Below are 27,169 nucleotides of genomic sequence, written 5' to 3' on the forward strand. Positions count from 1 at the left end.
GATGCCTGCGGCGATGCTAGCTGGCTGCTATTAGGCTGGCTTATTCACAGACATTTGCAGCAGCACCGCTGCTTTCTGGAGTCAAATGCAATCGTTGCTAATAAGAGAATTTGAGACGGAGCATCAGAAGCGACTGGAAAAAATATAAAAAAGCAAATCCAAATCCCTGTTGGCTTTTATCTAACATTATGTGTCACGGCCCCCCCGCCCCATTGCCGTTCCAAATTTATGTAAGAATAAGTTATGAATGATTACTAGAGAAGTGATTTTATGCTTTGCCTGATGTTTCAATACGGCATCCATCACATGCAGCCATGACAATGACAGGAGGGTGGTCTTTAAAATAAAAAAGAGAAAGAAGAGGAGGTGATTTATTGGTTTACAATAAAGAAGTGGGGAAAAAAGGTTTTGGGTAATCCATGGATCAATCAAGCCGGCGTTCGCTCTTTTCCTTCTATCACACACACTCTGCGTTGCCTGGGAAGAAAATAGAGTTGTGTGTACCATCCAATTATGTGTCAGGGGTGAATAATGGCCCCAATAATATATTCACATTGCCGTTGCAGATCAATTTTTAATCAAGCTGAGAAATATGGAGCAAGTGAAGCTAAAATGACCCACCAGGAACTCTCCCATAATGCCTTTGCAGAGGAGTCCCTAATTTTATACCAATCACATTACCCATTCCCCAGGCCCCCACCTGCTACCCTCCGGAACCCCCCCCCCCCCCCCATCCACTCTCTCCTGAACCAGTGCATTGATGGCTCCTTCCAGCCTGGGGTGCACCAGCAGCTACATCTGTTCTTTCATGGGGGCAGAGGTGAGGTGCACTGCGACCTCATTAAAGAACCCCCTCCCATAACAATGTTAATGCTGTTTGTTGTTTTACAAGAACAAGTTTAAACTATACAGGTTTTAGTCACTTTCTGCCTGCTTTAAATGTCATAAATGGAGTTATGGGGCTTTTTAAATAAACCGTTTTGTTTTTTGTTTTTTTGTTGTTTTTTTTTTTTTTTTGGGGGGGGGGGGGGGGGGGTTGCGCCAAAGTTCATTCCAAATTGTGGCCAAACAGACCTCACCTTCACTCATCTGCAGCCCTGAAACAATGCAAACCACTATTCTACAATTCAAACAATTCTCAACAAGAAACAACACGCCAAACAACCTCCCCCTCATTGAAACTTACTTCAGTTCAAAGATGGTGCGTTCTCTTCAGCAGATCATGGAGGGAAACAAAACACTTTCTGCTTATAGAATAAATTCTGGAATGCATTTGATAATGACACGCACACTTTTCTTCTTTAGAAAAAAAAAAGTTAGTAGGGGAATCATTAAAAAGAATGAAGACGAGATAAAATATCATATATAGTTTCTGAGAACAGAATAAATCTTTGTTTAGCAAAAAAAACCGATGGATGAACAGGAAGTTCAAGTTCTTCCTTTTCCTTTCTCATTCTAATAATATTGAGAGATGTTTGCTTAATGCAAGAAATATCTGCTGTTTATTTACATGACTGGATGTATGACTGGGCTGCACAGTGGTGTAGTGTTGGGACTCTCACCTCACAGTGAGAAGAGCCTGGTTTGAATCCTGGCTGTGACCTTTTTGTGTGGAATTTCCATGTTCTCCCCGTTCATGTGTTCTCCGGCTTCCTTTCACAGTCCAAAAACAAGCTACATATGTTCATTGATTCTTAATTGTCCCTAGAAGTGAATGTGAGTTTGACTGGTTATAAGTCTCAGTGTGGCCTTGCAATGGACAAGTGAACCATCCAGAGTGTACTCCACCTTCACCCAACACCAGCTGGGATAGGCTCCAGTGACACCCGGGACCCCAAAAGGGAACCTGGGTGGATGGATAGATGGAATTAGTCCCAACACTACAATACTAGAAACAGATTCCACCAACATGCAGCCTCCATGGCTCCACAGCAGTTCCATGAGTGCAGGTTCTACCATACTACAAATATAACGCTTAAATTGTGAGCATAGGTTAACGAACTTCACCAAGACATTGTTATGGGGAGGGGATTGGGGTTCCCTCAAATCTCACTTGTTTTGATGTCAGAAGTGGATGCATCAGTGACCCATCATTGTTAGCTGCAGTGGAGCAGATTCAAGGTGGTGATGGCTCATTTATCAATTTCAGTTCTTTTTTAAACACACTCAGCAAACTCATTTTGGGGTCATGTGTCTAGTGGTAAAGCCATAGGATGCAGCAACACCTATTTTTCAGATGTCCTTGCCAAATTATAGGCATCAAGTGTTTTGATTTGTTTTGTTTCAGTGTGGGTCAACTCCCTTAGTCATTTATGCTTTCATCACAACTGCCCTTACAGCTAGACATAGGCGAAAGTCTGTCTGCGGGCGTAAAATAGTCAATCCTGAACAGGGCACAAAGTTTACCCGCCCAAAATATCAAGGTCGTAGACTGCTAAGTGAGCCCCAAGAGCAAAATTGTTCAAGCACATTTTTCTATGGGCAAGTGTGACAGGTCATAGAGAACACTAAAAGCAGGATTTCCCTACTTTAGTCTTTGGGGCACACATTTCCTCAATCCAACCCTGCTCAAACACACCTGCTTTTGATGACTGTCCCTGTCAGGCTTCTGCAGAGCCTAATAATCAGGTGTGCATAGGCAGGGCAACATGGAAAACATGCAGGACATTATTCCCTGAGGACCAGGGTTGAGAAACACTGACTTGTGAAGGTAAAAGTAGAGGTAAAGTGAGTGAGTGTCGTACAGGTTTGTTTTTTCGATGCCCCAAATCCTGCAAACTGCGCAAGGGCTGCTGTTCAAGTGATGAGTCCATGCTTCTTTTGTGCCCCGTACAGGTTTGCCCACCTTTCGCCTGCAGAACGTTGTTTCTAGTTTTATAGGCAGTTGTGACTAATGCTTTACTAGTGACTACAGTGTGGCACAAGGGCATCGTGGGCAGCATCACACATACGTCATAAGTGCGTGCAACTAACAGTAACCTTACGAATACTTCACCAAATACTTACCACAAGCAATCGTACAACACATTTTCAACCAGCCTCGAGGGGGCTGATGGGTGTGTATGGGTGCATGTGACTATACAATTAGTAAACACTTTAAAATTTAACAAATAAATGTGTCGTTATAAAAAGACTCATATGGAACAGCTGAGCAAAGACAACATTACCTTGAATCACATAATGAGCGTATATATTATGGTCCTCAGTGCAGTAATGTTACACTCATTTTAAGACACAAAACTGTTCAACTTTTGTGTTGTTGCTCATTTCTGAATGTAATACTTGAAAATGCAAAATTATATGTGCACGTTAACACAGGCACGTGTTCAGCTCTGGGCACTTTTTGAAAAGCTTAACCCCATAAAGCCCCCCCCCCCCCCCCCCCATCCCATCCTCCTCCTCTAGAGACAAGTCATGTACCTCTGCAATGAAAGCCTTCCCATTTGCAATAAACTGCAGCATCTCCAAAGAGCAATCCATGAGAGAATTCAGCATCTATAACAGCATCTGTAAAACAAATGAGCAGGGAGGTAATTGGAGACAAACAAAAATTACATTTCCAATAAAGGTTCTTGTCTCTTTTTGCTCCCAGAAGCCCCCAGCCCTACTCAACTGTTTAACAGTCTTAATATACCCTCTCATCAGCCTTCCCGTTGAGAAACCGCTGGAGGGGAGTTAACTGAGCACAAACACGGCTCATCTAAGGCGAGCAGGTTGGAGGTTTAGTGGCTGAAGGGTTTACGGCAATTAAAGGAAATGTGATGGAAGGCTTGGGGCTTTGGAGGGATGATTAGGAGTTTACATGACTTACTCTTGCTACTTGAAGACTAAAGCTGTATCCTCTATGAAAACTAACTTTGAAAAGCCAACCGATTCAAGAGACAGAAGGACTTCCCCTTGAATTTCTTTCATTTTGAGTTTAAAAAATTGTAATTATTTTTGTCAATGTAGTGTTGCTAAAACTCATACGTAACACTCTTTTATTACTTCATCACTTACTTAAAATTTCAGAGTAAATTAGAAATAGCACAAGGTATGTATAACTCTAACTTCTAAATTCACATTCAGAGAGAAAAATGTTTTGATTCGCAACATTACTTCAGTTTGTGAGTATTAATGGTAATTTTGCAAAGCTCTCTTAAAATTTGTGAAGACTCGCCTTTAGTTCTGTTTTCTAGCATATGTTCTATTGTTGGTTTGTAGTCGTGTTTGGTATGTTCACATTTTAGTTTGAAACAATCTTTTTTTTTTTTAATTCCTTTAAGTTCTGTTATTGCTTGGCTCTATGGTGTTTTCACAAAATTAAGCTTTGCAATCACATTTTATGACCTTAATAACTTCTACCCAAGGGGTCATGGGGACGCACTTCTGCCTGTCTGTCCATTCCTAAAATAGTGACAGGGACACTCCTCTTTCTGCCTACCTGTTCCAAAGGGGTTACTTTGAGACTCTTCCTCCTCCCCTCCTTTTCCAAAAGTGTCACCCAGAAACCCCTCTTCCTGCCCACTGGTTTCAAAGAACCTGACCAGGACGCTCCTCTTCTTGTCTGCCTGAAGAGGGGAGGGGGATGTCACCAGAACACTAATCCTTCAAGAGTCCTCCAGAGTTCAATCCTTCCAAATGGGTCCCCAGGACTCCTGTCTCTTTGCCAGGCTGTTCTCAGCTCTTCTTCCCTGCTTGTTCTAGGGCGTTCACCAGTACATTCTGATGTCTGTCTATGTGCTCCAAAAAAGTCACTAGAGTTCTCTTTTTTTATCTGCCTGTTCCAAAGAAGTCAGCAAGACGCTTCTGATCCTTTCTGCTTGTTTCATGGTGTCACCAAGATGCTCCTCTTCTTCCATGCCTGTTCCAAAGGGGGCACCAAGATGCTCTTCTTTATTGATACTTTTCCAAGGGTGTCACCAAAATATTTGTCCTTATTATTATTTTTATTCATCAAATATAACATTAAAAGTTATAATTTTCTCTCTTTAGCAGAGAAACAGGTTTGAAAATTGAACAAAAACTGGGGTTTTTTTGAGGCAAGGAGAACAAGAAGAAGAACTGCACATGAGGAAAAAAGCAACCTCTTGATGCAAGAATGGCAGGGTGAAACACAAAAGTATAAAAATTTTATAGAAAAATAAAAATGATGTTATTGCATAAAAACATTCTAAATGGGCTTGGTCGGTCTGTGTTTGGCGGGAAGCCACAAAATGTACCTTAGGCAGTGCAAAGTGTTAACATGAAAAACACATCAGAGATGAAGGAGGAGGGGGCGGGCCGGCGGCCTGTGGGGGTGCACACGCTCATGGAAATGCAGACATGTGGCCGATATGTCCCACTTTCAATTAGTGTGCATGATATGACTGCGTGCACTCAATGATGTGGGTCACAGATCTTTATGTAAAGCATGGTGGTTTGTGCAAAAAGTGGGATGCATGCAGTTTGGGGTGAAGTTGCAAAATAAATCTTAATTGCTACAGTTGTAGTGTAATGCAAAAATGCACTGTTCTCTTTTTATTTATAAATTAAGATTAAAAATCATGTCTTTGCCAAACAGTAATTATGCATATTTTCCAGTTTAGTTAGAAGACAATTGTTTCAAATCCAGTTTTTAATTTCCTGCCTGGTGGAGCGAACAAAGCTGAGACTCATGAGGCCCAGGACAATTCTAATTGGAGAAATAAAATGCCTGAAGCAAACTTTCTGCATAAATGTGAATAGGTTTGCTGGGTGGAGGAGCTTGTGTGTAATGCGTCTGCTTGGCTGAAGCACACAGGCTCACAAATGTGTACTTTAGTTTTGATGATGACTGGAAAGAGCGTGTTTATTTTGCAAATCCCAGATTGCCAGACTCTTCCGCCACAGTGGAGTTGCTGCAGCAAAGTAAAGAAAGGGAAGAGCAAGGAGGAATAGGGAGCGGGTGGGTTAGGAATTGGTAAGTTAAACATCTCGGGGAGTTCTCCAACTTTGCCTCCTCAGGGTTTGATCATCAAAGAAAACAAGAAGACAGAACGAAGCCAGATTCATACAGCAACAGAGAAGAACCTAATTTAAAAATCTCACTCCAAAGCAGAGTCAATACGTGCGGTTTCTCAAATGCTCTGCTTTACAACAAAAACAGGTGTGGTATTTTGAACGATAGATGCTATGCGTTTTTCAGCCTGCATGTCATAAATCCTTATGTACCTGATTACAACTCCTAAGGATTTACACTAAGGCAGTGGTGCTGTACTGCTCTTCTTATCTAAAGCCTTGGTCACAGGGGGTTCACCCATGCAGGGGGTAATGGGTTGCCCAAGCCCATGGTGAGTTGTAGAGTGGAGCGGTCCCATCTTAAAATCCTGCATATTGGAGCTATCCAGCTGTACGTTTTGAGCCAGATGCCAGCTCAGACGAGAAAAACAAAGATGTATGTGGATCTAGTCGCCTACAAGTGGATGCATCAGAATAGAGTGGAGCAGGGAGCTGGTGGCCCACCAACTGTAGCACCTACGTCTGCTACAGGCTTTTGTCAATACCATTCCTTTGTCTGCTCCTGAATTTTACAACAATTTAAATAAAGGAATACTCAGCAATGCGATTATAAGCTTAATTTTCTTTATTTATGTCCTCCATCATCAGAAAAATGCTACAAGATAGAACATGTTAAAAACGCCAAAAACCCAAATTAATTGGATTGGGTCTTTAAGGGGAGTGCATGTCTGTCTTTTAGGCTCATCCAGTTACCTTAAGGGACTTCTTGAAAATGGAAAGTAGGATTGTTGAGTGTGCGGTAAGTGTATCAAGAAGTATTCTAAAATTGCATGAACTTACGACACATGAGTGATGCTATTGTACGGTGCCCTTACGCCACACTCTACTCATTAGTATGGTGTCCCAGCCACCTAAGTGCTTGGGAAAAAACAGCAAGCTTTCCAAGGCTAAAAGTGTCAAACTATATGACTGAAGTCGGAAGCATGCATGAATCCAGCTGCTGTAGTGGAGCTTTGATGCACTTTAGAGCTCGTTTGGAGCTGTACAAAGAGGCAAGTCTGTGCGCAAGAGGGGGGACTGTCATATTTTCTGACAGTGGATTTTGGCGCGTATCATCTTTGCGATTCGCTGAAATTGTAATCGCAATAGACATCCTTTAACTCCCAAATAAAATTCTTGCAGACAGTTAAACATATTGCTTGACAAATCCTATTTGTGAAAAGGGATTGTACTTACATTACATCAATTATTAACTGCTAAAATATTTCCACAGAATAAGAAGTCTGAAGAAAATGTCAATATATTCAGCAAATAGACTCGTATCTTGAGACCAAATCATGTGTGAAGACCCAGATATTAGGAAGTTTAAAAAAGTTTATTTATTCCTTTTTTCTCCTTTCTAGACATCTTTTTGAAGGTAATTGGTAAGTGGACTGATGAGCAGTGGCGTGGCCTATTTGCTATTATATCATGATGAACAGAGGAGATTCAATCCTTTGAGTTGTGTTTAAAGCCAAAATCCATTTAAAGATCTATACTAGAAGACCCTTACTGACAACTAAAATGTGATATTGCAGGATTACTTCCAGGTAAAGTTAAAACAAACAGGTGAAAGACACCATCGAGGGCAGAAAAACGGCCTTGGTTTTCTTTTCTAAATTACCTTCAATTAGTGTCAGGTTCTTAAACTGAGTTTTTTTCTTACTGAATTTCTCATTGTTTCTCTGAGTGGACATGGAGGTGTGTCCTGCTGGCTGTGATCCAAAGCATCTGCTTGGGGCCTTCTGTATTTTCTTTACATATGCTGGTCATGCAAACAAGGTGGCTGTGCTTTGATCTGTGTAGGATAAGCAAAGAATGTAGCTGGACTGCAAAACAACAGCTGCCTGCTTACATGTTTATCCTTTACCTAAACTACAGAGACCCTAAAGAGTTTCAGTCCAGGTCTAGAAACTCTGAATGTCCAGGACTTTTCAGACTTCCAGAATCAGCCACACCCAGAGAAACTAATGAAAATGAAGGTGAGCAGATGGATGGAAACGGTTCATGAAACAAAGCTGATTTAGTGGAACAGTCTCCGTGTAGTTTAATAAAATGTTTTACTATCATGTCAAAGATGACTACTTTACAGTCGTGTTGGGAGGCGATTGGCTTTTTGCTCCAAACTGTTGTTCCCGTAAAAGCCGTCAAACTTTCGCTGTTGGTCTGCCGCTGTCAAAACCGTTTAAGCGCAGTGAGAGAATTTGGTTGTGCATCCAGCTGCAACAGCTGCTTGTTTTAAGCAGTTTTTAGGAGCGCTGATGATGCCAAGGCTGTAAACTTTATTTACCTCTCAGTGAACTTCAAAACAATTGGACAAAAAGACGGAGGCTGGGCGAAGAGCGTACGTTTCCCAACCTGGAGCGTCAAAGATTAATCAATCGAAACACCGGACTGACGACTCATCTTCCTCTGTGTCCATCTGAATCTACATCAGCTGATGACCAGAACCTTTGAAGAATCCGGGCCACCTCACGCCAGCCGGCCACGGTGATGCTGTATCACATCTGACACCCCAAAGCCTGGCATTGATCCTGGAGTATAGGCATTGATTGGTTGGGGTTTGAACTCGCGCTCAGATGGGAAACTGAAGAAAAGGGTCAGAAGTGGGACGTGCAGCTGGCTCGGTTCTTTTGTTGGGAGGGATCGATGGTCTCCCACCGCGGGCGAGATTAGCCCGGTGTGAGCAGCACAGCATGAGACGACATTATTTTATGGCTTCATTTGCTTCAACCTGCAATTTGTTTCCATCCGTCTTTGGGAACCGGCTATCCCATAATTTACTTCACACTTCACTGTAACCCAAAACATCTGTTTGATAGTTTAAAAAAAAACCTCAAAGGCAGCAGCAACAAGTTACATTGAAACATAAGTTCACAAGCAGAGAACAGGGGTGTAAAAACATCTGTCAGAGTCCAATGGGTTTGCTTTTTTAGTTTTCTTCCATTATAGAAACAAAAAAATCCAAATTTCTAGCTTTCTTTAAACAAAACATATTTTTTTCTGTAACATCTTATGAAGGGTTCACATAGACCAGCGTATGCAAATATGCATATGTAAATCTCCAATTAAATCTGAATTGGGAATTTACGTATTTATGTACTTAAATACACAAGCTTACTCTGAAAAGCAGCTTTAAATTAAATCAGACATTTTTTTATAAATTTGATACACTTGATCATCGATAAATTTACATGAATATCAATGGTTACAACATGATAAAAAGTTCCTGTCATGTTTTCTTCAGTAACTTGTTAAATTGGACCCCACTGTTCGTAGCAATGACTGTATATGAGAAGTGGACAAAGCAACCATTTCTCCTGCGTGTTCCAAAACAGGAAGTTCCTGCTGGCTCCAGGAAGCCAAAATCAGACTTCTATGGAGAAATAAACAGCTGTTACTCAGTCATTCTATTTGTCAGAATAACTATTCCTGCTCTGAGACTTTTTTAATATGTTTTTAATATTACTATTTTTTCATGAAATGTTTTTCATTATTGTAAGTTTTTGGAGTTATAAACTGACCAATCAGATGTCAAAATTAAGTATGTACAGCCCCCACGTCAAACGTTCGAAACGGTTGAAAGATTATTTTCTATTGGAAGGGGTGTGGATTTCCAACTGGCTCACTCCTGATTAGTGAGAATGGTTGCCAAAGAAACATTGACTTAGACAGGTTTGGACCAATCACATGGCGACGTCCATATCACAAAAAAATGGTGATTGAATCAACTTCATTTTGTTAGAGCCGGAAAGTTAGCAGTTTTCTATGGGTGACGTCACTCTCACTCAGACCGGTTCTCATATGCCAGGGGCGTCAAACTCCAGGCCTCGAGGGCCGACCTCTTGCTTGTTTTTCAGAAATCCTGCTGTTGATTACTTGGATCAGGTGTGTTTAGCCAATAAGGAGTTGGGAGGCTGAACACTCACACCCTTCTGAAGTTTGGGAGGAAGAAAAACTCTATATCTGCTAGTGGAGTGTAGTTCTCCGTTTAGTTTAACATGCATGTGGAGTAACTTATGCATCAGTGGATATTAGATTGGCCGCTCTGCGTGTCAATTATGTGATGTACTTCTTGGCGAGGATTATCATTGGCTGGCTAAAACGTAAAAACCTTTTTTTTGATGGCCTGTAATCTACCCACACTTTCTTCCAATTGACCATATTTGGCAATCCTGACAGTTCTGCGGATTTGAGACTCTAAAAAGATCCGTTATCCACACGTGGAGAAAAGTAAACAGAGGAGAACCTCCAAGAAACGAGCGACCACAATAAGTCTATGAAGACATGGAGAACTCATCCAAGACGGAAGGAGCAGAAGAAGATGGAAAGAAGCACAGACTTCACTAGACTCGGTTAAAGTCAGAGTTCAGGATTCAACAGTCAGAGCGAGACTTTCAGACTGACAGCCATCACCAACGCTTGCAGGGAGGAGAGTAAATTATACAAAATGACAAAATTTTTCCAAAGTTTCACCTGTTTGGAGACAAAGAAAGACAGAAATACCAAAGACAGAGTGAAAAGAAAGGAGCAAAAACAGAGGGAGCAGAGGCTTTGGCAGCGCCAGAGTCGACCACAGGCAGAACAGCGCTGAAGGGCCGAGGACAAGTGTTGCCATGTCCCCCTGAAACCGCCAAGGCCGCTGGGTAATGAATAAATAAACAGCCCCTCCAACCATCTTGCTCCTTCCTCTTCCTGCTCTCCTCATCTGGCAGACAACACACACACGAAGCAGCACACAAACAATGCGCCTAAACATGCAGCCTGCTTCACACAGCCTTTACTTTTTTGTGCTGCAGGTAAATGTTTAGTTATAAAGGTCAAAGTTGGCTCTTCTCGGTTTATTCCCAAACGCAGCACACGTGCCAAAACATCTCTTCACTAGTTTGGAACCAAAGTAATAATAATAATAATAACCTCCACAACCAGGTACATATCTGTGAATTATTTAGTTTGGCACAGCAAGAGACAAAAGACTAAAAAAAAAACATTTTAAATGTGTTGCTTGTTGCGACAGCATGAGCAAAGCTGCCTCGCCACGCGCTGAAATCTGGATACCTCGTCTGGTTTCGCGAAAAATTAATTTGTCATCACTTTGCTGTTGCCGTGAACGACGAATGGGATCTGTTCAACATAGGAATGCAGCGGACCGCTGTCCAAATCTCTGTTAAACTCAAAGGATCATTTCTGGAGAAAAGACACCAACGGACATTTGCTGCTCAGTCTTCCACAGCATGAAGTCCCTCCAAGCGGCTCTCAAACCAAGACACAAATTAGAAATGTTGGAGCAAACAGCAGCCTTTTGTTTGGGCCACAAAACAGATTTTTGCTTTATTTTGCAGTTTTCTACTTCAGTTCAGGGGATTTTGTTAAAATAAAAGTCATATATAAACTGCTCAGTTGATAAAAACTGAGCAGTTTATTTTTCGGTCTGATCAGTTTTCTGTTCAAACTGCTTTATATTTCTGGACCTGAAGGACCTGGAGCCCTGTGAGGAAGAGCTTCAAACCTTAAACTTTGAGGCCTGTTAAAGACCAACTTCAATCAACTTTAAAAGCATTCCTAGGTTAATAAGTATGCCATTTTATGCCAAAATAAAAAACATGTCATTTTCTAGGACAGTGTTTTTCAACCAGTGAGCCGTGGGAAATGACCCATTCACTGATCTAAAAACATTTACCATCTCCAGGATATCAGCTCTTTGTTAATCCAAACAGGCCCTGATGAAACACTGAGTACTTAGTAATATGAAAGATCATAAAATACTTTTTCTTTGTGTTTATTTGATTCTATTAAAGACATTTTTATAAGAATGACGGTACCGCGATTTAGCCGCAGCTTCAGCTCCGTTTTCGGAAAAGTCCCGCCACTTTAACTGTCTCCACCAATCCTTCTTGGAGGCTTAATCATACGTCATCAGTCTGACCAATCAGAAGTGGTAAAAGTCTTCACTTCCTTGTTCAGATTCTGCACATAAAGTCTCTCAGTTCCATCAAAAATACCAGCTAAAGCTCGTCTTTAAACGTCTTGAAACCACAACAAACGCATCAAACAGTTTTTAAATCTTCTTGATGAAATCAGAGTTCAACAGTTTAGTTCTCCTTCAAGGTTTGTGTTTATTAACGGCCAAACATCCCAGAGTTTGGTCCAAGTCATCTTTCTAACTGAAACACTTTTTTAATAAGGTCTGGATTATTTTACATGTTAAATTTAAGAAAAAGTAATAACAATGAGAATAACAACTGGCCAACAAACACAATTAAACTAAATTGAAACAATTTAATCATCTAAAAAGAAATTAAAGAGTTTTGTTAAAGTTTTCAAAGACTTCATCTTTGATTAAGACAAAAGAAAAATTAATAAAACTTCAACATGTTCACTTTTTGTGTAGCTACAGAAAACATAAATATAATGTTAGTCTTTTTGTGTAAAATTTAACAAATATATTGTGATCATATAACTATTCAAAAATTATAGTTGCCTTTGCACCAACATTGAAAATAATATAAAAAATAAACAAATTACAATTTAGAAAGAATATATTAGTTTTTTTTGTGAGGTTACATAAATTTGCATGTTAATAAACTGAAGGGTAAAAAACTACCGGGGTAAATAAAATGTCAAATAATTTAGTTGAAAATTATTACTGAAAACTAACTTAACTTTTATTACATCTTTTAGAAAAAACATTGCAGAGGGACTGTACATCTATACAGACTATAGACTTTCTCCTTTTTTAATTTTTGGATGCTGATGTGCGGCGGTATTTTTGTCAAGGATAAAGTGTGCCTTCCAGGTTGAAAAACACTGGAATACGACATAGTTCTAGAAAATGATAAGAAGTTCATTAGAATTTCACCTCCGAGTTGTGGGGGGGATCGTTTGTGCCTTCCCTCCTGCCCCTCACACACCTAACATTACTGGTGCAACAAAAAAGGGCGAGCAATATCGGACCATCCAGCCGTACAGTTTTGATTCAGATTCCAGCTAAGACTAAAAAACAAAGACGTTCATGGATCTATTTGTCTTGTAGCCCCCCCAGCGTATTTTCTACACAACAAATATGGACTTTTTCAAACAGCATTTTTGCTGCTGCTGCTCCTGATTCACAATGTGAATTAAAACAATGCACAGAGATGCAATTTTGAGCTTAATTTTCTTTATACAAGACCTCCGTCATCAAAAAAATGCAACAAAGTCATGTTAAGAAAAACCACACTATTTTAATCGGAGTGGGCCTTGAAGTTTGTACCACGCTATAAATTGGTTATGTTATCTCTTTAATTCTGTGAGCATTGCAAACAAATGCTCTGAACATTTAAAGTTCTCATCAGTTTGACTCCAATAAACCCCAAACCTTTCAGAAAATACCACTTCTCACACCAATTAAAACTTCTGGTTTTCCTCAGATTCGAGTAGAAATGATAAACAGATCAGGTAATATTAGGAAAATACATTAAAACCCCCCTTTTTTCTAAATGTGTTGAAATTTCAACCACTGTTTTGTCTCTCAGAGGGGCCGAAACTCAGGTTTAACTGAAAACCATTTTTTAAATGTCAACCAGCCGTGCTCAGTTTTGATTTAAATAATTCTCCATCTCCATTAGAGCTAAATTTAGCTTCAAATATATTCAAAATTGCACTGAAAATGCTTCACTTTGAGTTTGAAATATAAATGAGCGCATGAGAAATCAGAAAATCTTTTAACTTTGGAAGTTTTAAATCTGCAGAGGTTTTTTTTCTTCTTATTTCTGCCACTTTTCATAACAAATCCTTGTTTTGTTTTCTAACAGAGTTAAAGAAAACTGACAGCTTGGTGTGGAAAAGAAGACCAAGAGGAGGTTTGTTTGTTCACGTTTGGACCTCAGCTGGCTTTATTATTAGTCGGAATGTCAGTAGATGATGTTCGACATTTACATTCTATACAACAAGAACTTCTAATGAAACAAAGCAGAGGGTCAAACGTCAACGCGCGGGATTAGCCTTCGCCGGATCTCTCCGCTCTTCCTTTTGCGCGGATGCAAATGAGGTGTTTGTGCGGACGTGGGGAAGATAAAAAGGAACAAGTGTGATCCCCGACGTGTGCTCGCTCGGCTCTCCGCGCTGCTCTGCTCCCACAGTGCCCCTGGGACCCATCTGCCTCCCTGTTATTAATTCATCAGGCTTAACCATGCAGCGCTTTATGGCTCTGTTTGGACTGACGAACTATCACATCGCTCTGCTGCTCCCACACAACAGCGCCGTTATCGGAAAACAATATCTTTTCGCTTTGCAGCACGGCGCGTTCCTGTCTTTTGTTAGGAGTCGTCAATAAGTGAGCACGCTGCTCTGCGGTCGCATTTTCAGTGTCAGAAAGTATTTCTCAAACCTTCGTTCTGCTTAACGCTGCGTCCGTCACCAAAACGCTTCTGCCGTCGTGTCCGAAATAAAACCGGCAAAAAATCCAAACTTCCCACTCCAGAGATAATCTATGAATCAATCATTGCCCTCCCGCTGAATTCGCCCTGATTGCCGTGCCTAAACCCGTTCTCATCAAAGGCGCGGAGAGAAGATGCAGATCACATCAAAAGGGTTTATCTAGCGAGCTGATGCGGCCAAGATACAGGGAAAGCTCCAAGCAGCCACAAAACAAAGTCTTCTGCGGCTTCACGGCTTAGAGCCAAGCAACAGGGGGGGGGGGGGGGGGGGGGGGAACCGTTTATCGCAGAAAAAGTTTCACTTTTCAAGGTAAATGTGTTTTTATGAACTTCTGTTGACAGTAACAACCTACTTTTAAAGTCAAAGACAGAAAAAGTATTTCTTTTCACAATGATTTATCTGATTTCATCCTCTGTTTCAGAGGGCAGCGTGAAACTCCATCCAAGGTTTCATGGACTCAGCTGTGGCCAACTACTGAGCTTATACTGCCCCCCAGTGGACGTCTGTATATTAGACAGCTGCTCTAAATATTAAAGTTTGGATGATAAAATGAAAGCATGCAAGACATTTTAATAAAAAACACAGGTTCATGTCGTGCCTTCACACCTGCTGACGGCGTTCCTGTGTGCTGCTGAAGCTCCAGCGGCGGAGCCTCGGCGGAGCTCAATGACTGACGGTGTTTGAAAATGCCCGGACAACGTGTGACTGTGGATGATGGGGAGTCGGCCTTCACTCTGAGACGGGAGAGCAGTGCTCTCTGTGGAGCGGAGCTCTCAGAAAACACAGAAAGAAAAAAAACACGTCTTTGCAGTTTGTTCTCATTCCGATGGCTGAAGAAACAAACCCGAGAAGCACTTTTGTTTCACTAAAATGACCAGAAATGTTTTCATTTTGCTCCAAAAGCCGCAGCAGACAAGAATTATAAATCACAGACTTCATTTTTTCAAAGAGTTGCTGCTTAATTTTACTTGACTCTTTTTTGTTGTCGTTAATAAAATAACCCACACAAAAATGTGCACACATACAACAAAACACAACATTTTTACAATTTTACCAATTTGACTTCATTGTTCAGGTTCAATTTGTTTAAGAAAAGTTATAAACGGCAACAGTGCACTATTATTTTATAACCGTTTGTATATGTGTGCACAGTTTTGGCTTGAAGGTGTTGAAGACACACAAAGTTGATAACATTAGTGCATGAAATAAAAACATCGTAGCTAAATTTTCTAACACAAAATGTAAAAATCGAGAAAAACAAGCAATAATGAAGCATTGTCAAAATAAGGATGCAACAGTAAGTCAACAAGCTTGCTATGAAAATGTGTAAGATTAAAAAATGAAAGCAGGAATAAAAAACAGGACGGAAGTTAACTTCAGTTTTGTTTCTTCCATGCCTTATATGTGTTGCACTACTTGTTCGCCATTAGTTTGCGTACTTTTCTCCACTGTGGAGCTAGCAGCTTGTCGCTAACATGTTAGCATGATAATAGCAGCTTTTAGGAACATTTCAAACTTGTTTTATCTTCTATGAGCTGCTTGCATTCATACTCACAAACTATAAACAGTTTAATAAGAATATTAATCAACACACTTAGAGGACGCCCTGTGTTCTATAATTTTCCATTTAAAATCCTCTTTCTCTACATTTCAAATGTTTAGACAAAAAATGTTAACCTATACAAATGAGAAGTAATGTTTTTCTGATGATTTTTTACTGCCTAACCCTATAAGCTTCTTTCTAATTAGAACCTGCACTAAAAAAAATAAAGTTGTTTGTTAAAAAGGGGAAGATATTTGGCACAGAAACAAATCCCAACAGGTAAAAACACGTTCTATATACCACCTAAATAAAAAAACTGATTTAAAATGAAAGGTGATTTAAAATTTAAACATCTACACTTACGTAAAAGTCTGACATCTTCTCCGCTGACTCTTTTAAAACAATGTGGCTGAATTAGAACTAAAAAATACTTTTTTAAGAATTTTTTTTAAATGGAAAGTAAATCGAGACTTTTAAAGATAATTTTATAAAGGTCTTGTTACACAGCAATGCTTTGGATTGTAGAAAGGTTAGAAGAATATAAGTTGTTTTCCACATTTTTACTAAAAACTGCACAAAATAACTTTTTTTTGGAGAAAATAAAATTTGGCCAGGATGCTTCAGTCATTTCAAGTTGAATAAAAATTGTGAAATAATAAAAATTGTGAATCACTATTTTCAGAATTTTGACTTTACGTGGTCTAATGTTTCAGAACAAAGTTCAATCTAAATTTACAAAATAAAATAAAAACAATATTGGTGCACTTCAGTTTCTGTACATACACTGAAGTGAAAGTGAAGGTCATGACTTCACATTTCTTTAATGTCTGGAAAAAGTCCACATAAAACAGCAAATGTTTTTTTTAACTAGTTTGTTCAATTTATTTTTAACAAAAACCCTTTATGGAAACAAGATTTTAAAGGAAAATTGCATAAAAGATTTTTAAATTCTCGACTTGTTCGAGTCTCATGAAGCAAATCTAAACCAAAAAAACGATCTTTATGCTCCTGTTTGTGTTTTCTCCTCCTGTTTCTTTCAGATTGACTAAAAATAACTAGTAAACTAAAACTGAAAATGCTGTTTTAAATATGATGTTAAACTGTAACATGTCAAATGAACTCTTGCAATGCTTCTTCCCCTCCGGACAGAATGACAAAAGCCGCTCCACTTCACTGCAGAGCACTGCCCTTTTTATTTTTCTAAAGTTTTTACTCATGGAAAGATATAGACACCTCTTTAGAAATGAATAAAGCACATATTTTTACTTCATAGCTGCAGTTTAAAAAGGCTGACTTCCATCTTGAAAATTTCTGAATTGTTTTTTTTTTGGAGGATTATCAAACACAGAATGCTGATAAAGACTTTGCTAAACACAAATTGGTACAAGGATGAAAAACTTGAGAAGGCCTGTGCTAACCTCAGTTCGTGCCTCTTCCCTCTGGGAGTCTTTTCTTGGCAAACAGCGCTGTTTATTTTCCTAAAACGAGCCCTCACTTCAGCTGGTTTGTCTAATTAAAATGTTGAGAAAGCTTTGGGGAGCAGCCTTTTTATTTAACAGCTAATTGTGCCGACGCCAGGGACAGGGATGTTTTATGCATACACTTAGCAAGATCTTAGGGAAATAACATGAGTGTTTACACACACCAACGCACGTGCACGCTCACGTGCACAGGAGACGCTGCTGCTGCTGAGATGAATGTTAAACAGTCGCGAGTTTCAAGTTAATCAGTGAGAATTCTGCGGGGGAATCTCCAGTTTCTTTGAACACGGCAGGATGCATGTCTGATTAACGCGGCGCTCCCGCCGGACTCATGTTTACCGACAGGTGTTTCGAATCCGCGCGCCGAGGTCCCGCTGCTCGTTTGTGAGCACGAGGACGCCGGTTCTGAGCTGTAACAGCTGTTTTGCTACAGCTGAACCGCTGTAAATATTACAGGAATAAAACAGCAATGACGTCTCCGCTCATATGATGAAAGGTCGGTTTGTCCTTAAATAAGATCTATTTAGAGATTTTGATGTCTGATAACTCAACTTTTGTTTTTATTCTAAAGTGGAACGCCAACTTTAGTTTGATGATCTCAAACTCCTCCCAGACCTGCTGATTCACCGAGCTCCCGCAGTTCAAGCAAAGCGTTCTCGGCTAAACTCATCAACAAAACGCTTCCCGTCTGCTGATGCTGATCGTCCCTTATGCGAAGGATTCTCTGCAGAAGCTGATTTTATCTCCACCTCTGGTTTCAACGTTACTGCAGAAAGGATCTCTTTCAGTTCCGTTATTAATAAAAACAAAAGCCTCTATAGACAGACAGCGCTGTGTGAACTTTTTGAAACTTTTGCTTCCCTTCACTCACAACTATTTGTCCTCCCATGTCTTTAAAGTGAGTAAAAAGCTTTAGCTGCAACAGCTACTGCATGCTTTTATGTTTGGTTTGTAATGACTTTAATTGGCCACCAGGTGTCCTCGTTTTGTTTGACATTGACCATCGACTGTATCTGACAACTGGACCTAGTGAGCGTGACATCACCCATAGAAAATTGTTTACTAGCTCCAACCAAATGAGGTCAATTCAGTCGCCATTTTTCACAACACAAACGCTGCCATATTGGAACCAGACAACCTCGGTAAGCCGTCATTGGTCGGAGTCGTCTGAGTCAACCACTGTTTTGGCAACCACTCTGGATAAATCATGCATGAGCTTGTTGGAAGTCCACACCCCTACTACGTGAAATCTGTCAACCCAATGTTTCCAACTTTTGATGTGAGACCACATACTTTTATTGAAGCATCTGATTGGTCAGTTAATACATTGAATAGCTTTCACTACAGAAAAAATACACATGCGTTAAAAAAGGTATCAGCAAGAATAGTTATCCTGACAAATAGAATGAACTTCTCTATAGAAGTCAATGGGATTTTGGGAACACAGGCGAGTGACTTAGTCCAGTACTAATATACAGGCAGTGGTCATTGCCTCAAAGCTTTGAAGTGTTTTTGATCAAATATGAGTCTCACTCTTTTTAAAGGAAAACAGTCCTTAATCAGTATTCTGTATTAGACAGTTCAACAAAACACCTCGTCTTCTTCTTCTTAACGTCCAGCTGCACCACTCCTTGCATAACACAGACTCTTTAAATTTCTCCTAAAGTTCTCGTCCCTGTTATGCAACAAAGTAGATTGAAGGGCAGAGGTTTGTCAAAAAAATTGTTTAAACATTTTTTTAAGTTTAGGAAAGATTGAAATCTCAAAGGCTTTTTGACAACAACCAATCATTTTCATTAATTATTTTAATAAAAAACATGTTGGTTGGCATGGAAGTTTAGTATTGATATATAGGACAAAGATGATACAATATAAAAGGAAAAAGTTCTAGTATTTAGTTGCTAGCATATGCACAGCTGGTAATAGAATTTGGTTGGAATATCGCAAGACGCTACCGTCAGTTAACAGCAGGAGATGGTCTGAACAAAGCAGAGAGGTTTGGGCAGAACCTCAGAGGACCGTCACCGATGCCAGTGGGAAATAAATGTATCACTTTTTCCTGCAAGCTTTTTGCATAGAACGTCCTTCTGGGAACAGGACAGATAAGATTCACTTTACCTGAGTGTGAATACTTTTATCGTCTGTCGTTCCTAACGAGGTGTTGGAGGACCCGGCTCACGCCATTCATTGGTTTGAGGATAGTTTGGAGGAACGGTGTGAATTCGGTGCAGTCTGGGAAAAAAAGGGATAGGGTTATTCAGAGGAGGCTTCACCAGAATTACCTTTTCACACATCAGACTGAAGCTGACAGGTTGTGAAAGCAAAGGTATTTTAACATCCAATTTCAACAGTTTTGTGGTGCCATCATGCAAGTCTCCAGGCGAAAATAGACTGATTTAGTCAGGGAAGGGCGGGACATCTTTCTCTGTCCAATCCCTTTTGGAAAAAAGACAGAAAACAAAAAAACGGTATTCTGCAAAAGCAGACCAGACAATAAAATGACATTTTCCAAATAACAAGTTTTCTGTGTTTGAGATAAAACTGCAGTTTTGCGGCTGACATTGTGCACAGAGGCCTTATAACCGGGTTAAGATGTCGTATCAACAGCAATCGGCTGTTCAGCTTCAAGCTGAAGTAATCTGCTTTACATCAAGCTCAAAGTGCTTTTATATAATTAAAAAGCAAAACATTTTAAAAACAAAGATGGACTAAAAAATAATACATGATGATTTTGACAGTCAAATTTTACAAACTAATGAACTTATTGATGAAAGCTAGTGTGTGCGTAGTTGCTGTAACTCTAAATAAAGCAGCTTTAAAAAGTTAGAGGATGATAAAAAAAAAGTGTAACAAGAATAAGGGCCTATTTAAAGTCTGAGTTTGAAGGCTTTCCAGTGGTCTTTTAATTGTGACGATGCCGTTTTTAGCCAAAAATTGAAAAAACTTGTGTCGTTTTCTAGGACATAGTTTCTGTAAAGCAGCAGGAATTCTTTAGAAATTCACCTTTGAGTTGTGGGCCGAAGGAGCGGAGCAACCTCGCCCCCCCTTTCCCCTCTCCATCACTGAGAACCCAGAGCAGGGAGCTTGTTGCCCACCCAGCTTTTTCCAGATGCATTTTTGCATCTGCTCCTAAATTACAACATTTTGAATTTAGAAAAACTCAGAAATATAATTTTAAGCTTCATTTTCTTTCTATATGTCCTCCATCATCAGAAAAAGGCCACAAGAACAGGTTTCAACACCCAAAACATGGTTTTTATCTTTAAGCAGCTGCAGTTTCTAACTAAGACAAACAATAATAGATTCAAAAATTTCTGAAAAGTGTTTAAGAAAAATGAAAAGTAAATATCTACATGCCTTGATAAATTTATTCAAATCCAAGATCCAGATCCAATCCAGACAAACATTGAAATTCTATAAATTCCAAGGATTCAAAGTTGTTTGACATTATTCTGCCTCTCTATTGGGATTCTGAATCTATGCTGCTCATTTAGTTTGTGAGGTTTGTGACCCGGAGATCAAAGTTGGAATAAATTTGTTTAGTTTTATGGTTTTCACATTTTTCCGTTAAGGGGAAATAGCAGTTCAAAACACCTACTACTCTTCACAAAAACGACTCAAAATGTACAATTCATGAAACAACGTTTGAATAAAAGTTTGATTCCTCTACATGTGTATTTTTTGGATATATACTACTACTGCACTTCAGGCATCAAGTCTGCTGCTCAACTCTTGTCCAAAAATGTGTTAATAAACCTGATGCTCATGATGTGACTTAGTGTTTGGAAGGAGCTGCTGATAACTAGTATTTTCCTGGTTTTCTATGTTATGGATGACATGGATGATGCTGAGAGAGTAGCTTGGGTTTGTTTATAATGCAGAACTCTAAAAAGAGTGTTAGCAAGAACGCCACCATGTCTGGGATCATTCAGTGACCCTCCCAGTTCGGTGAGGGTCACCATCTGTAGCAGGAGCTGCGTCTGAATGACGGCTGCATTCAACAGTACTTCTGTCTCTTTGTGTGGCGACTCACATTGGTCCTCAATGTAAAATACTAAAATAAATAAAAGTAGCAACCAAAGCTGTGTTCCTAATTGGTTGACAAGAAGTGACGCTTCGCCTAAGTTTAGACATTGAGAACCATATGGAGTCCATCAAAAGGTTTGATGCGTGTCAGAATTTCTGACGCACTGTACCCAAAACACACTGAGAATCCCGCCAACCCTGACGCTCAAAATGGATCATTTGATTGGATGTAAGACACATCAATGAGTTCATGCTACTTGACTAAAACAGTAAATGTAATTTTGGGGTATCAATGGACGTTTACGTACTTTTAATTTTTCCTTCTCTCTATTTTCTGCTTTTTCATTTCACAGGACTAGAAAGGACAAACGATCCATTTAAAGCAGAGGATAGAAGTTGGTTCTGACCCTCTAAACTCCAACGTTTGAACCCTAGCTCACACAGGCGTGTCCTCACCGTGGCATGAATGCATCTCCATCAGCGACTCCCCATCAAAGGGGAGGCTGCCCCCTCTTTGGTAAGTGATGCCAAATGTCCAACCTGGTCAGGTCCTGCCTGTTCTTTGCAGGCGAACTCGGGGCCGGGACTTGCTGCTCGGGCCCTCGCCTGCACAAACAGAAGAAATTCAAGAGCGAGATTGAATCGGGCTGGCTGATCAGCGGCGGGTTTGTTTACAGACGGGATACGCTGTTCATGTGGGATCTGTCATGAACAATTGTGCGTGTTTAGACCTTTGGAAGGGTGCAGAGGAGTAATCAGCAAACCAAATCTAAAACCAAATTCTGACATCGACTAATAAAGAAAACTCTTAAATCGATGGGTGTTCGTTCAGTCTGTTGGGCTACACAGAGGCAGTTTTTAGTGGTTTGAAGACAAATAAGCAGAATAATGGACCAAACAAGACAAAATGACCCCCGCCGCCCCCCAGGCTGCTGGTCCTTTAACAGGACTGTACATCATACCATCGGATGAGTCCTAATTCCATGTGACGGCTCTGTGTTTATCAAAGAGGCTGTGTCTCAGTGTGTGGGGTGGAGGTTTCTCTGTGGGGGAAAAGGCTCGTGTTTGCTGTGGATTCTTAAGGAAATTGCCGTTGAACGTGCGGAGACCGGAGCCGAGGCCGGCGACAGGGTAGTCTGGCCCTCCCGAACCATTACTGCGCCTGCCGGGGCCACGAGGGGCCAGGCTGTCTGCAAGGGGGGGGCAAAAATGTGGATCTAAAACAGTAAAACCGCATATAATCCACATGACTTTCCCATAATCTCAGTTTTTCACAGTCCAGATTTAGATTAGCTCAAGTGTTTAGACCCGATTAGCTGCGATTTGACATGAGCTGCGTGTTTTGAAAGAACCCTGAAGGTCCAAAGCCGAAGAGGCAGAGCTATAAATCAACATGAAGGCCGTGTTCTGTTCCCCACTTAAGAGAAACCCACAGACTAAACACGGATGACCCCAGCACTGACCTCTAACACACTTTTCAAAACAAAGGAAGAAATTACCCTTTATGTAACCATTTCAATAAGACATGATATTATACTAAAAAAAAAAAAAAAAATGTAATATTCAATTTATCAGGTGGATTATTTCATTTTCAAGTTTGCTCATTTAAGGCTGTTTAACATTAAGATGTTTGTTACAGTTTTAACAAAAAGAAAAAAGAAGAAGACGACTGACAAACAACAGTTATTACTAAACACTGGAGACAAAAGCCACGCCCACTTTTAATGACCCTAAAATTCAGCAGTTTTATAATGTTTTGCACTGTTTTGATGCACATTTAAAATCATGGTTTGGGTGTTTTTAACATTTTCTTGTGGCATTTTTCTGATAATGGAGGACAAGTAGAAAGAAAACTAAGTTTAAAATTGCATTTCTGAGTATAATTTAGTTTGAAACATGAATCAGAAGCAGAGAGAAAAAATGCCACTTAAAAAGAGCTTTTTTTTTTTTACACAAAAAATACGCTGGGCGAACCACAACAAATCAGAATCATGAATTCCTGCTGGTTTAAGTCTAAATGATCTAGAATATTTGCTTAACTTCTTCACTCTTAAAAAGCACAAGTTGGGTTTTGAAGGTTTTGAAGACTTTATGTAAAACTTAAAACAGCAGAAAACAGTAATAATTTAAAAACCAGTAAAAAAGGACAATTGAAAGAACAAGCAGGAATGTTGGGACAAAGACAGACTGACTCTTGACTGAGAAATTAAAAACCAGAATGACTGAATCATCTGAGGGGGTCGAGGGGTTTAAACCTAGTCTAAAAGTTCAGAAGAACCAGAAAAGAACCTCTAATAATCCTCTGGGCAGTGGATAGCCTTCATAGTATTATAGTATCAAAAATCAAAAATTCAATGCGGGATTTACAAAGAAAAAAAACAGCCAGAAGAACGTCAGAAATATGAAATATGTTACTCCAAAAAAAAAAAATCGGAGACAGTTGTGACGTGAGGTTATGTCTCCCTCTGCTGGACAAAAGAAGTATTGTTTAAAATGTGCTTCTTCGTCAGGTTGGGTTCTGTCCTGATTGCATATACTGAGTTGACCTCATCACACTTAATACGTAGGCAGGTGGTAAACCAGGGGGGCTGTATGATTGCTTTAGGGTCATTAGTAAAAGTGTAAATTTTATGTTGATTATTTCTATGATGTATTGTGATTTTAATGCATTCTTCTGTTTTGTGAAGCACCTTGAATTACTTTGTGTATGAATTGTGCTATACAAATAAACTTGCCTTGCCTTGCCTTGCCTTAGTGTCCACAGCAGGAGAGGCGGGGAGCATGCCTGAAGGGGTCAAATAAGGTGTTTATGTTTTTACTCCAAAGTTACAGACTGGTAGACGCCATCTGCTTCGTTCTTTTAGAATGAAGGAAAACTAAACTGGTCAGAGAGTGAAGAACGTCCTGCTGGACGTCCAAACATGAGAAGCCATTCAAAATATCTTTCTGTATTTCAGTTCTTTTCTCATGTAAATATTTACATTGTCAAAATTAAGATTCTTTATCCATTTTGTCTCTTCTGCCAGTTTTGACTGCATTAAAATATCACGGGAAAATAAGGAAGATGACCTATATAGACGAGGGTCATTTGGAGTATAATTTAAGTTATGTTGACTCTTAAGTTAAACTGGTGCAGTGAAATGGAAATTGTGTTTTTGGTTGTTTTGCTATTTTTTTCATGTATCGCAAGTTGTACCATCATGGCATCACTAAGCGCGAGTTTTCCTCACAGCATAATGTCTTAACCCATTCTGATGAAAATTGTGTTCTTTGTGTTTTATCATGTTTCATTTTTCTGATGAGGGAGGACATATATACATGAAATTAAGCCTAAATTGCATTTCTGAGTATTTCTTCACTTGTTTTTTTGTAAATCAAGAGCAGGCGAGAAAAATACATTTGAAAAAGAGCTTATTTGGGATTTTGAAAATATGCTGGGTGGGCCACAAGCTTCCTGCTCCTTGCTATTAGCAACGGGGAGGAAAAGGGGGGGCGGGGTTGCTCTTGTCAACAGTCCTGCCCACAACTCAGTGGGGAATTATGTTGGAGCCAAAAGGTATGTTTGTAACATTTGAGTGTGTTGACCAACTCCAATTTGGTCCAGAATTCAGCTTCCCGCATCATCACCAGAACTCCCTCCTTCCATCACATCACTGCCGTTCTCCAGCAGCTGCACTGGCTTCCAGCAGCTTTCAGGATTAAATTCAAACTTCTTCTCTACATGTTCAAACTCCTCCATAACCTGGCTCGCTCTCATCTTTCTAATCTTCTCCCCATTAACACTCCCTCTTGCTCTCTCCGGTATTCTTCTTCCCTTCAGCTTTCCGTCCCTCCGGCCCGTATGGTCACCATGGGGAGCCATGCCTTCAGCCGCTCGGCTCCCCAACTCTGGAACTCTCTCCCCCCAGACCTCCGTAACATTGGCTCCTTTTCAATTTTTAAATCCAGACTCAAAACGTATTTGTTTAAATTTTCTTTTCCAGATCACAATTTTTCCTATTCTGCTATCTGATTTGATTTATGATTTCAAATTATTTATTGTTTTTAACATTTTGTGATTTTATTGTGTTTTACTTCTGAATCTGTAGTGTCCTTGAGTGTTTCGAAAGGCACTTTTAAAATAGATGCATTATTATTATTTATATTATTTTATTTGTAACCGTTTTTGTTGGACCGGACGGAAAAGAAAAGGAGGGAAGAAGAGAGAGGGATGTTGGAGAGGGGGGGGTAGGAGGGTGATTATAGAAGGGGGGGGGGATCATAAAGCATCATAAAGCAACAAGTTACTGGATGTTTATAATCGTTACTGTCAGGTTTAGATGTTTAACAAATCTAAAACGCCAGTCCACACACAGACGCACACACTCAAATGTTACAAACATACCTTTTGGCTTCAACATTAAACCAACAGGTCAACATGTACACAATACAACTAACATTCACACACATGTGCCTTCAGACCAACACATGTGTAACATTTCAGTCAGTCACACAAACTAACAAAGGTGAGATAAATGAGTGTTTCTGTTCTACTAAGGTGGATGAGGGAATGTAAAAAGAAGGAGGGAGAGTGTCCAGTCATCCCCACACCAAGACCCCCACTGCAGCAGCAGCATCATCAGCAGCAGCAGCATCAGCCAGGACAACAACCGCCCGCCAGGCAATCACACACGCCACACCAGGCCAGGACCGCCACAGTGCTACCCCAGATGAGCATTCACCCACCACCCAAGAGTTATGAACATCCCCCCACCCCAGCCATGAGCCAGGGCCCTCCAAGGGAGACTCGCCCCACGCTCCAGGGAGCCACCCACCCAGCCCATGGTTGGTCCAGGAGAGAGCAAGGCAGGGGCTGGCCACCCCTGTCCAGAAGGAGGACGCCCAAGTGTGGTGGGGGTCCACAAGGAGTGTTGTAAACATGGCCCAACCAGGCTCACCCACAGTTGAATTTTGGAGAAGGTCGGTGCTCAAAGGCTTCTTGGTCTTGCCAGAGGGGACCCCTCTCCCTCAGTGGTGAATTTCTAATGAACTACAGCCATTCTATAGATATATGTCCTAGAAAAAGACACGGACAACTGTTGACAGCCTCAAAATGTTCACATAAATCAGATGCTGTAGACATATTTGTAACCAACTTCACGGCCACATCCTCAGATTTTACATTGTGTCTCTGTTTAAGGAAACTTATTCTAAAAATGTAGCAGTTTATTTTGTTTGTGTGTACATTCCTTAAAAACTACAGCCCATTTTTTGACATAAATGCAAATTATGCACTTACGTGCAAATTCTCTCTTTTTTGTTGTTTTGTTGTAGTATCAGGACTCCGTTTACTACTTTCCATTTATTTTCTAAGACAGCTTTGGAGGAAAAAAAATGGTTTTTAATGTCAACCAGATGTATAGATGGGGGAGATTGTAAATATTACAAAGGTAGTTTATATTTTCCCTTTAAAAATCGACCTGCTTTTCAGTCAATTTATAATTATTAATCAAACTGAAAATAGAAATTAAAAAAACATGAACTTACCTCTAAGTTCTTGTTTACTAATGGTGACCTCATTGGGGATTCTTGAAATAAAGAAAAATAATTCGTTTTAATTAAAAGAAAAAATGCAGGGAATGATTACTTTTGTTTGTTAAGTCATGTCGTGCACGTGCCTAAACTAAACCATCTTGTTCTAACTGATGTCAGCTTAAGTTCCTCC

General features: G+C 40.0%; 1 long non-coding RNA gene across 1 annotated transcript; it reads right to left on the reverse strand.

Moving 5' to 3' along the window:
* Window positions 1-1,042: 1,042 nt before the first annotated feature.
* Window positions 1,043-27,116, reverse strand: LOC144984123 (uncharacterized). Its single transcript, XR_013647788.1, has 6 exons — window positions 26,992-27,116; window positions 21,922-22,071; window positions 19,558-19,671; window positions 15,022-15,187; window positions 3,421-3,507; window positions 1,043-1,846 (listed from the first exon to the last, which is right to left on the reverse strand). It is a non-coding gene; the product is annotated as an uncharacterized LOC144984123 (long non-coding RNA).
* Window positions 27,117-27,169: the final 53 nt, after the last annotated feature.

The sequence above is a fragment of the Oryzias latipes genome, chromosome 15 (assembly GCF_053564925.1).
Source record: "Oryzias latipes strain Hd-rR chromosome 15, Olatipes_Hd-rR_3.1".
NCBI classification, from domain to species: Eukaryota; Metazoa; Chordata; class Actinopteri; order Beloniformes; family Adrianichthyidae; genus Oryzias; species Oryzias latipes.